The 11,595-nt window shown below is 42.0% G+C and overlaps 1 long non-coding RNA gene across 1 annotated transcript in view; it reads right to left on the reverse strand.

The window, feature by feature from the left end:
• The window catches only part of LOC102166974, a 30,608-nt gene extending 19,263 nt beyond the window's left edge, over nt 1–11,345 (reverse strand). The window contains exon 1 of the long non-coding RNA XR_302682.3: nt 10,866–11,345. This is a non-coding gene — a long non-coding RNA (uncharacterized LOC102166974). The remainder of the gene's footprint in view (nt 1–10,865) is intronic.

The following is an 11,595-nucleotide window of genomic DNA, read 5'->3' on the forward strand; positions in this document are numbered from 1 at the left end:
AGGTAGGAGGGGAGATTTCATGATATAAACAACCCCATACCTCCTGGGTGGGAAGCTCCACAGACTAGAAACTAATTGGTTCACAGAGACTCACCTACAGGAATGAGAGTTCTGAGCCCCACATCAAACTCTCACATGTGGGGATCTGGCACAGGGAGAAAGAGCCCCGGAGCATCTGGCACTGAAGGCCACTGGGGCTTGTGCACAGGAGCTCCACGGGACTGGGGGAAATGGAGACCCCATTCTTAAAAGGCACACACGGACTTTCATGTGCACTGGGTCCCAGGGCAGAGTGAAGTCTCCATAGGAAGCTGGGTCGAACCTGACTGCAGTTCTTGGAGGACATCCTGGGAAAACAGGGGTGAATGTGGCTTGTTGTGAGGGAAGGACATTGAAAGCAAAGCTCTCAGGAATATTCAGCAGCCTTGCCATTCTCTGGAGGTGGCCATTTTGGGAAAATATGGCCCCACCTGTCAGTCAGCTGCTGAGAAGCCCCAGGGCAAACAACAATCCAGGTGGGATCACAGCCCTGCCCCTCAGTAAACAGGCTACATAAAGACCCCTCAGGCACACAGCTTCCTCTAATCCCATCCAGAGATTAAGCCCCACCCACCAGAGGGATTAGAATCGGCTCCTTCTACCAGGGGGCAGGCATCAGCCCCTCCACAGCAACTTCTGACACAAGGAGGGCAGACACCAGAAGGAAGAGAGGCTACAACTCTATTATCTCTAAAAAGGTCACCACACCAAAAACCTATAAAAATGAAAAGACAGAGAACTATAACTCAGATGAGGGAGAAAGGAAAAACCCCAGAAAATCAGCTAAGTGATGAGGAGATTCTTAGCTTCCAGGAAAAAGACTTTAGACTGTTGATGCTGAAGATGATGCAAGACATTGGAAATAAACTGGAGGTGAAGATAATAACTTACAGGAAACACTGACCGAAGAGATACAGATATAAAACTTAAACAAGAAGAGATGCAAAATACAATAACTGAAATAAAAAATTCACTAGAAGCAGCCAACAGCAGAATGCATAGGCAGAAGAACGAATCAGCGAGGTGGAGGACAGATTAGTAGAAATTACAGATGCAGAACAGAAAAGAGAAAAAAGATTGAAAACAAATGAAGAGAGTCTCAGAGAACTCTGGCATAGCATTAAATGCAACAACATCTGTATTATAGGAGTGCCAGAAGGAGAAGAGAGAGAGGAGACAGAAAAAATATTCCAAGAGATAATAGCTGAAAACTTTCCTAACATGAGGAGGGAATCACTCGCTCAAATCCAGGAAGCACAATGAGTACCATACAAAATAAACCCAAGGAGGAACGCCCTGAGACACATATTAATCAAACTGACCAAAATTAAAGACAAAGAGAAAATCTTGAAAGCAGCTAGGTAAAAGAAACAAATAACATACAAGGGAACCCCAATAAGGCTATCGGCAGAATTTTCAGCTGAAACTCTGCAGGCCAGAAGGGAGTGGCATGATATACTTAACGTGATGAAAGGAAAAAAGCTCCAAGATTACTCTACCCAGCAAGGCTCTCATTCATATTTGAAGGAGAAATCAAAACCTTCACAGATAAGCAAAAGTTGAGAGAATTCAGCAACACTAAACCAGTCTTACAACAAATACTAAAGGAACTTCTCTAGGCAGAAAAGAACAAGTGAAGAAGGAAAGGAAAAAGAGCAGCAAAAACAAATCCAAAGAAATTAATAAAATGGCAATAAGAACATATATATCAATAATTACCTTAAATGTGAATGGACTAAACGCCCCAACCAAAAGACATAGACTGGCTGAATGGATACAAAAACAAGACCCATATATATGCTGTCTTCAAGAGACCCACTTCACTTCTATGGACACATACAAATTGAAAGTGAGAGGATGGAAGAAAATATTCCATGCAAACGGGGATCAAAAGAAAGCTGGAGTAGCAATACTCATATCAGACAAAATAGACTTTAAAATGAAGAATATATTAAGGGACAAGGAAGGACATTACATAATGATCAAAGGATAAATCCAAGAAGATGATATAACAATTTTAAATATCTACACACCCAATACAGGTTCACCACAATATATAAGGCAACTGCTAACAACCTTAAAAGGAGAAATCGACAATAACACAATCATAGTGGGAGACTTTAACACCCCACTTACAGCAATGGACAGATCAACCAGACAGAAAATCAATAAGGAAACACAGGCCCTGAATGATGCATCAAACCAGATGGACTTAGTAGATGTTTATAGGACATTTCATCCAAAAGCAACAGAATACACATTCTTCAAGTGCAGATGGATCATTCTCTAAGATTGTTCATATCCTGGGCTACAAATCCAACCTCGGTAACATTAAGAAAATTGAAATCATATCAAGCATCTTTTCTGACCACAATACTATACAACTGGAAATCAACAACAGGAAAAGACTGCAAAAAAAACACAAACACGTGGAGACTAAACAACATGCTACTAAACAACCAATGGATCACTGAAGAAATCAAAGAGGAAATTAAAAAACACCTGGTAGCAAATGACAACGAAGATACGACACTCCAAAACCTATGGGATGCAGCAAAAGCCGTTCGAAGAGGAAAGTTTATAGCAATACAAGCCCACCTTAGGAAACAAGAAAAAGCTCAAATAAACAAGCTAACTTTACATCTAAATCAGCTCGAGAGAGAACAGACAAGACCTAAAGTTAGTAGAAGGAAAGAAACATAAAGATCAGAGCAGAAATCAATGAAATAGAGACAAAGAAAACCATAGAAAAGATCAATGAAACAAAAAGCTGGTTCTTTGAAAAGATCAACAAAATTGATAAACCACTAGCCAGACTTATCAAGCAAAAAAGAGAGAGGACTCAAATCAATAAAATTAGAAATGAAAAAGGAGAACAACGGACACACAGAAATACAAAGGATCATAAGAGACTACTATATGCAACTATACGCCAATAAAATGGAAAACCTAGAAGAAATGGACAAATTCTTAGAAAAGTACAATCTTCCAAGTCTAAACCAAGATGAAATAAAAAAGACGAATGGACCAATCACAAGCACTGAAATTGAAACTGTAATTAAAAAACTTCCAACAAACAAAAGTCCAGGACCAGATGGCTTCACAGGCAAATTCTATCACACATTTAGAGAAGAGCTAACACCTCTCCTTCTGAAACTATTTCAAAAAATTGCAGAGGAAGGGATACTCCCAAACTCATTCTAGGAGGTCACCATCACCCTGATACCAAAGCCAGACAAAGATACCACTAAAAAAGAAGACTACAGGCCAACTTCACTGATGAACATTGATGCAAAAATCCTCAACAAAATACTAGCAAACTGCATCCAACAATACATTAAAAGGATTATACATCATGATCAAGTGGGATTTATCCCAGGGATGCAAGGATTCTTCAACATCCACAAACCCATCAGTGTGAACACCACATTAACAAACTGAAGAATAAAAACCATATGATCCTCTCAATAGACATGGAAAAAACCTTTGACAAAATCCAACACCCATTTCTGATAAAAACCCTTCAGAAGTGGGCATAACGGGAACCTACCTCAACATGATAAAGCTCATATACAACAAACCCACAGCGAACATCATGCTCAATGGTGAAAAGCTGAAAGAAATCCCGCTGAGATCAGGAACAAGACAAGGATATCTGCTCTTGCCACTATTCTTCAACATAGATTTGGAAGTCCTAGCCACAGCAATCAGAGAAGAAAAAGAAATAAAAGGAATCCAAACTGGAAAGGAAGAAGTAAAACTATCGCTATTTGCAAATAACATGATACTACACCTAGAGAATCCTAAAGACTCTACCAGAAACTGTTAAAGCTCATCCATGAATTTGGCAATGTCTCAGGATACAAAAGTAATACAGAAATCAACGGCATTTCTATACACTAACAATGAAAGAGCAGAAAAAGAAATTAGGGAAGCAATCCCGTTTACCATCGCATCCAAAAGAATAAAATACCTAGGAGTAAACCTACCTAAAGAAACAAAAGACCTATACTCTGAAAACTATAAGACACTGATGAAAAAAATCAAAGATGACACAATACATGGAAAGATATACCTTGCTTGTGGATTGGAAGATTTAATATTATCAAAATGACTATACTACCTAAGGCAATCTACAGATTCAATGCAATCCCTATCAAATTACCAAGGACATTTTTCACAGAACTTGAACAAAATATTTTAAAGTTTGTTTGGAAGCACAAAAGACCCAGAATAGCCAAAGACATCATGAAAAAGAAAAACGGAGCTGGAGGAATCAGTCTCCCAGACTTCAGACTTTACTACAAAGCAACAATCATCAAAACCACATGGTACTGGCACAAAGACAGCAATATAGATCAGTGGAACAGGATAGAAAGCCCAGAATTAAACCCACGCACCTATAGCCAACTAGTCTATGACAAAGGAGGCAAGGATATACAATGGAGAAAGGACAGCCTGTTCAATAAGTGGTGCTGGGAAAACTGGACAGCCACATGGAAAAGAATGAAATTAGAACACTCCCTAACACCATACACAAAAATAAACTCAAAATGGATTAAAGACCAAGACATTAGACCAAATACTACAAAACTCTTAGAGGAAAACATAGGCCAAACACTCTCTTACATAAACCACAGCAACATCTTCTCAGATCCACCTCTTAGAGGATTGACAATAAAAATGAAAATAAACAAATGGGACCTAATCGAACTTCAAAGTTTCTGCACAGCAAAGGAAACCTTAAACAACATGAAAAGACAACCCTCAGAATGGGAGAAAATCTTTGCAAGTGAATCAACTGACAAGGGATTAATCTCCAAAAGTTATAAACACTTTCTGTAGCTCCATACCAAAAAAACAAACAACCCCATCAAAAAATGGGCAGAAGATCTAAACAGACAATTCTCCAAAGAAGACATACAGATGGCCAAGACACACATGAAAAGATGTTCAACATCACTCATTATTAGAGAAATGCAAATCAAAACCATGATGGAGTACCACCTTAAACCAGCCAGAATGGCCATCATCAAAAAGTCTACAAACAATAAGTGCTGGAGAGAGTGTGGAGAAAAAGGAACCCTCGTACACTGTTGGTGGGATTGTAAATTGGTGCAACCACTGTGGAAAGCAGTATGGAGATTCCTCAGAAAGCTCAAAGTAGAACTACCATTTGATCCAGCAATCCCACTCCTGGGCATCTATCCAGAGAAAACCACAACTCGCAAAGATACATGTACTCCAATGTTTATTGCAGCACCATTTGCAATAGCCAAAACATGGAAACAACTTAAATGTCCATCGACTGAGGAGTGGATCCAGAAGGTGTGGTACATATGCACAATGGAATATTACTCAACCATTAAAAATAATGAAATACCAGCATTTTTAGCAACATGCATGGACCTAGGAACTATCATGCTAAGTGAACTCAGCCATATAATGAGACACCAACATCAAATGCTTTCACTGACATGTAGAATCTGAAAAAAGGATAGACTGAACTTCTTTGCAGAACAGATGCTGACTCACAGACATTGAAACACTTATGGTCTCTGGAGGAGACAGTTTGGGTGGTGAGGGGATGTGCTTGGGCTGTGGGATAGAAATCCTGTGAAATCAGATTATTATGATCATTATACAACTACAGATGTGATAAATTCATTTGAGTAATAAAAACAAACAAACAAACAAATGATGTTGTTTGGTTTCCGCTCCAAACCCACTGACCAACGTGTGAAAACTCAAATCTAAGCATCCCCGTGTGCTAGTTAATAGTTTAAAGCACTAACACTCTGAGAAAAAAAAAACGGCATTTTCCTGATAAGAATAGATAGGCAGATAACAGATGGAATTTGATGTGCTTATCTTTTTTTTTTTTTTAATTTTATTTATTTATTTATTTATTTTTGTCTTTTTGCTATTTCTTTGGGCCGCTCCCGCGGCATATGGAGGTTCCCAGGCTAGGGGTCGAATCGGAGCTGTGGCCACCAGCCTATGCCAGAGCCATAGCAACGCAAGATCCGAGCCGCGTCTGTGACCTACACCACAGCTCACGGCAACGCCGGATCGTTAACTCACTGAGCAAGGGCAGGGACCGAACCCGCAACCTCATGGTTCCTAGTCGGATTCGTTAACCACTGCGCCACGACAGGAACTCCTGATGTGCTTATCTTTCATCTCTTCAAAAAGGGTAGATGTTGTAAACTGCATCGCTCATAAAGGATTTGTATCTAGAATATATAAAGAACTCTCAAAATGAAACAGTGAAAAAAAAATCCCATTAAACTATGAGCAAAAGACACAAACAGGTATTTCACCAAAGAAGATATATGGATAGCAAATAGCACATAAAAATATGTTCAGTATCACTCACCATTATGGAAATGTGAGTTAGAATCCAAAGAGATATCACTACATTCCTATTAAAGCAGTTCAAATATCAAATGCTTGTGAGAATGCAGAGAAACTCAACACATTGCACAATGGTTAGAAGCTTCTTGACCTCCCTCCCACCAGATGACACCTCATCAACCAATAGACAATTGAATCAAGTCCATAAGGATTGATTCTAGCATAGCTCTTCTTTGCTAAAAAGAGTAGATTTTCAGAGTGTCAAAATAGAAGACAATATAAAATCTGTGAATATTTGGCATGCATTCACTTCTCAGGACAAGACTTCCAAAACTTCTTTCCCAAACCCATCATCTACTACTGGCCTTCGTAGACTTTGTAAATGACTCACTGCAGCCCGACCAGAGTCCTAGGTGGTTTCTCTGCTTTTGCACATGCTGTCTGCTCCCTGCCATTACCTTGCTCCATCCCACATGCATATGCACCTGTACAAACCCCCAATCTCCAAAACAGGGTTCAAATGCTACTTATTTATCTTGTCCATCCAAGCGCTCTGTCTTCATTTCCTGTGGCTGCTCTAACAAATCGCCACAAACTTAAAACTTTAGAAACTTGTTTTCTGGAGGCAAAACCTCCGAAATCAAAGTCTCAGCAGAGCTGACCTCCCTCCAGAGGAGCTAGGAAAGATTCCATTCCTTACCTCATCTAGCTGCTGGCGGCTGTCAGCCTTCCTTGCCTGATGGCCTCTATTGGTCAGGCTTTTCCGGAGGAACAGAACCAAGAGGATGGCGATCTCTGTACCTATGCCTCTATCCCTTCTCTCTCTGTATCTCTGTATAGATATCTATCTACTTACATCTATACAGACAGAGAAGAAGAGAGAGTGAGAAATAAAGACACCTCTTTTAAGTAATCGGCTTATATGATTACAATGAATGGCCAATCTAAATCGGCAGGAATAGACGAGAAGGCTGGAAACCCAGGGAGGAGTTGCAGTTGAGTCTGAAGGCCCTAGGCTGGCAGAATTCTCTCCTACCCGGAGCAGGTCCATCTTGTGTACTATTCAGGATTCAAGTGATTGGGTAAGGCCCACCCACATTGCAGAGGGAAATCTGCTTTACTTCAAGTTCTGGGCCAGAGATTGAACCTGAACCACAACAGTGACATTTGATCAAATAACCACTAGGCCACCAGGGAACTCCTGTAAAACAGCATTTGATCAAATGTCTGAGTGCTGTGTCCCAGCTAAATTGACACATGAAGGGAAGCACCCCCTGGCTCCACTGCTCCAATCTCCACCTCCTCGGTCACATCACCTCCTCCTCTTCTAGGTGTCTTTTCCTCTATGTTTCTGTCTTACAAAAATAGCTGTGATTGAACTCAGCCTAGCTGTTTAATCCCCACGAAGTTCCCTCTGGCAAGATTCTTCATTACATCTGCAAAGACCCTATTTCCAAGCGAGGTAACATTTACAAGGGTAAATGTTAAGAGGTAATATCGTTAAGAGGTAATATTCACAGTGTGCAGGCATTAGAATCCAGGTGTATTATTTGGGGGGATATTACCCAATGCACTATATTCTGCCAATGAAAAGTAGTATCTCATTCTTCTAAAGTTTCATGGAACTTGTCCATACCTTTAGTGTCCCTAGGTAACTATTTTAGTTCTTTCACTCCACACCCATTCGAAAATATCAGTCATCCTTCTCCATGGCATTTGCTGTGCCAGCTGCTGGGTTTGCAACAACAACACCACACTAGAGATGGTCCTGGGTCTCACCAAGCTCACTGCCTAGGGCATAAGTATAGGTAAAGAAGTAATCCCAAGTCCAGTATGATATGTGTAACACTTAGAATGTGCCAGACATCCTGCTTTGCTCTCAAATCACCTTTTATTTATCGCTATGATGGCACTCGAAACATCAGTTGGAATCAGCTGTTTACATGTCCACATCCCTCACCAGACTCTAAGCTCCACCCATCTCTTTTCCTTTTGGTCTGTGCCCACTGCATGAGGAAATTTCAGGGCCAGGGATTGAACCCACGCCGCAGCAGAGACAACTGAGGATCCTTAACCTGCTGCACCACCAGAGAACTCTGCGTTTATGTCTTTTTTAAAGTCACCTCCTTAGTGCCTAATACAGATGCCTAGCCTAGAGTAAATCTTCAGTGAGGTGTGTTGAGTTAAATAATCTGACAAAATTGTTAAGCTCCTACTAAGTGTCAGGTCTTCTTCTAGATGCTACAACTGTAGCAGTATACTGTCATCCCAGAATTCCTACCCTGATGAAGATCCGCTAAACTCCAGTAGATGGATGAACACATGCATTAATTAATTAACAACTCTGTTCTTGGAAAGACAGGGGGAAAAATCAACTCTTGGTGGAGGAAGTAAAATAAGGGCCAAGTCTTAGATTCTTGAAAGGAGTTAAGAGACGAGAGCAGAAAGAGCCCTGGATGTGCTGAACAGCACAATTATGCTTGGTTGATCTATCAGCCACATCATGATTTTTTGAGAAAAGACTATCACTCATGTTGAACTCAATGTCCTGAAGAGAGAATCTTTTCAGATCTCAGCAACTGTCTAAACTAGTGTGCTATTTATTTTGGTCACCACTAATTCCATGTGGCTAGTTAAATTTAATTAATTAAAATTAAATATTAAAACTTCAGTTCTGGAGTTCCTGTCGTGGCTCAGCAGTTAATGAACCCGACTAGCACCCATGAGGACACAGGTTCTATCCCTGGCCTTGCTCAGTGGGTTAGGGACCCGGTGTTGCCGTGAACTGTGGTGTAGGTTGCAGATGAGGCTCGGATCCCCTGCTGCTATGGCTGTCGTGTAGGCCGTCAGCTCCAATTTGATCCCTAGCCTGGGGACCTCCATATGCTGTGGGTGCGGCCCTAAAAAGACAAACAAACAAACAAAAAAACCCACTTCAGTTCTTTAGTTGCACTAGCTGAATTTCAACTGTGGCTAGTAGCTATCATACTGAAGATTGTAAATATTGAACACAGCCTTTCTTGCAGAAAGTTCTACTAGACAACACTGATCTAGAATGAAGGAATGAACTGATAACCACGTCTCAAAAGTTAAACCAGAAAAAGTACTTACATCTCATGAATCCAGGTCCCTCATTTTACATTTGGAGACACAAAACCCCACAGTATCTGCCTAATTTTCATGCTGTGTAGGTCCCAAGCACAGTGAGATTCCTTGATGGGTTGGAGTCTTTCCTCTGCACCTCATTTATACTGAATTTATACTACAGCTGGCTTTTGCTCTAAAGATTTCTGAGAGGACACATCTTACTGTGCAGTATTCTCTTGTAGCAAAGTCAACCAAGGTCTATCTGGTGACACTCTGGGCAATGCAGGTGAGAAGTTTACAAGACAGGCCTGGACACCTGAGCTGAAGGCTTCTAGTTCTCAGATCAACAGGGACAGTTGATCAGATCGAGGGACGGGTTTGCCTGTCACTGGCTGAGAATCAACACTCAAGTGTTGTAGTGGCCAGTCTCCAGAGATGGCAGTGGCAGTGAACTGCAGCAGAAAGCTCAAGCCCATGTTCCATTTCTCCTCTTTATTGACACTGCCAACTTAAAAAAATGCACAACCTGAAAGGTGACAGTTAAATTTTATTTGGGGCCAAATTAGAACAAGCCCAGGAGACAGCATCTCAAGTAGCTCAGTGGCTCAGTGGTCAACAAACCCGAGTAGCATCCATGAGGTTTCGGGTTCAATCCCTGGGCTTGCTCAGTAGATTAAAGATCCGGCGTTGCTGTGGCTGTGGCATAGGCCAATGCCTACAGCTCTGATTCTAGCCTGGGAACCTCCATATGTCTACTAGCCTGGGAACCTCCACATTCTGAGGGTGTGGCCCTAAAAAGACAAAAAAAAAAAAAAAAGGCAAAAAAAAGCATCCAAGTAGCACTGAGAAACCACGGGGGGGTGGGGGGGGCGGGAAACAGCTGTGTGCAGATATATAGGAGTTTTTGCAGCAAAGGCCAGGTATCAGAAACCAGAGGTCTGAGCTCACTGAAATCATTCCTTTGATATGCACCTCAGCTCTGCACCAGGGCCAGTGTCCTGAGTTTCCACAGCCCTCAGGGCTAACCTCTCACCCTTGGAGGTGGCTGCTTTCTCGGATGACTGTGAAATACTGCCCCAAAGAGGCAGGGGGGAATATCAGTGTGTATGATAAAGGTGAAGGGAAAGTGCCTGCCTGCCGTCAGGCACAGGTTTTACAAGCCTGCTGCTGGTCTCAGGAAGGTGACTACTAGTCAGGAGGAGCACACACACCTCACCAAGAAGGATTTCAGTGCTTTTCTAGATATGAGGAGATGCAAGAATTGGGCTCATAAAATCTTCTCCTAAAAATAATCTAACTGAAACTGACAACACCAATGGCCTGAACCTAACCGGAACTCAGATTGGGACTTGAACCCACAGTTTGAAATTAGAGTCACTCACCTGGTGTCTGCACTTCCTGAGGCTCAGGTTCTTTGTGTCTCATCACAGAAGGAATTCAGTGAGGCAAAGTAATAGGCAAGAAAGAGATTTGTTAGGATAGGACGCTTGTGAGAGGTACAAGCGGACAGGCAAGGAGGCTTGGCCCCCAGCATCCAGCGGGCTGCAGTTTTATCCTCCAAGGGGAGTTGGGGTTGGAAAAGACCGCCTCTTCCTCGTTCTTTGAGCAGTAGCTCCTCCTTAGTAGTCAGTAATTCCTGCCCTTGGTCTGAATCTGAAAGCAGGTCTCACCCCATCCCCGTCTCAAGGACCTGAGGCGATTCTCCTGCCTCCACTAGTGGAGCAAAGCTGCCTGTTCCGAGAGCTTTCTTGAGCAGTTATTAACTGACAGCGACCTGCCAATGTCCCCTGGGTTTCCCTCTCTGTCTGTGATCCTTTATTGGGATGTCAACAACTACCTGTGCCGACTCCATCCCTATCGAAACTATCTGAAGACCTATTCTTCTAGTTTTCTCAGGGCACAGAGTGCCTCCCTCCTGGTCTCCCCCCTGAGATCTGCTCAGGGGGCGCTGCGGGTCAGCAGCTGCAGTGGCTCATGATTTAATCCATGCAGAGGCCGAGGGCCAGTGCCAAACTTCAGTTCACAGCACTGTGGCCTTTATTCCCTTTTTACACTGAGATTGTTTCCTGATGTACAAAATAGAAATAATAGCAGCGAAATCATTAAGCAGTT

This window comes from Sus scrofa, chromosome 3 (genome assembly GCF_000003025.6).
Source record: "Sus scrofa isolate TJ Tabasco breed Duroc chromosome 3, Sscrofa11.1, whole genome shotgun sequence".
Classification (NCBI taxonomy): Eukaryota; Metazoa; Chordata; class Mammalia; order Artiodactyla; family Suidae; genus Sus; species Sus scrofa.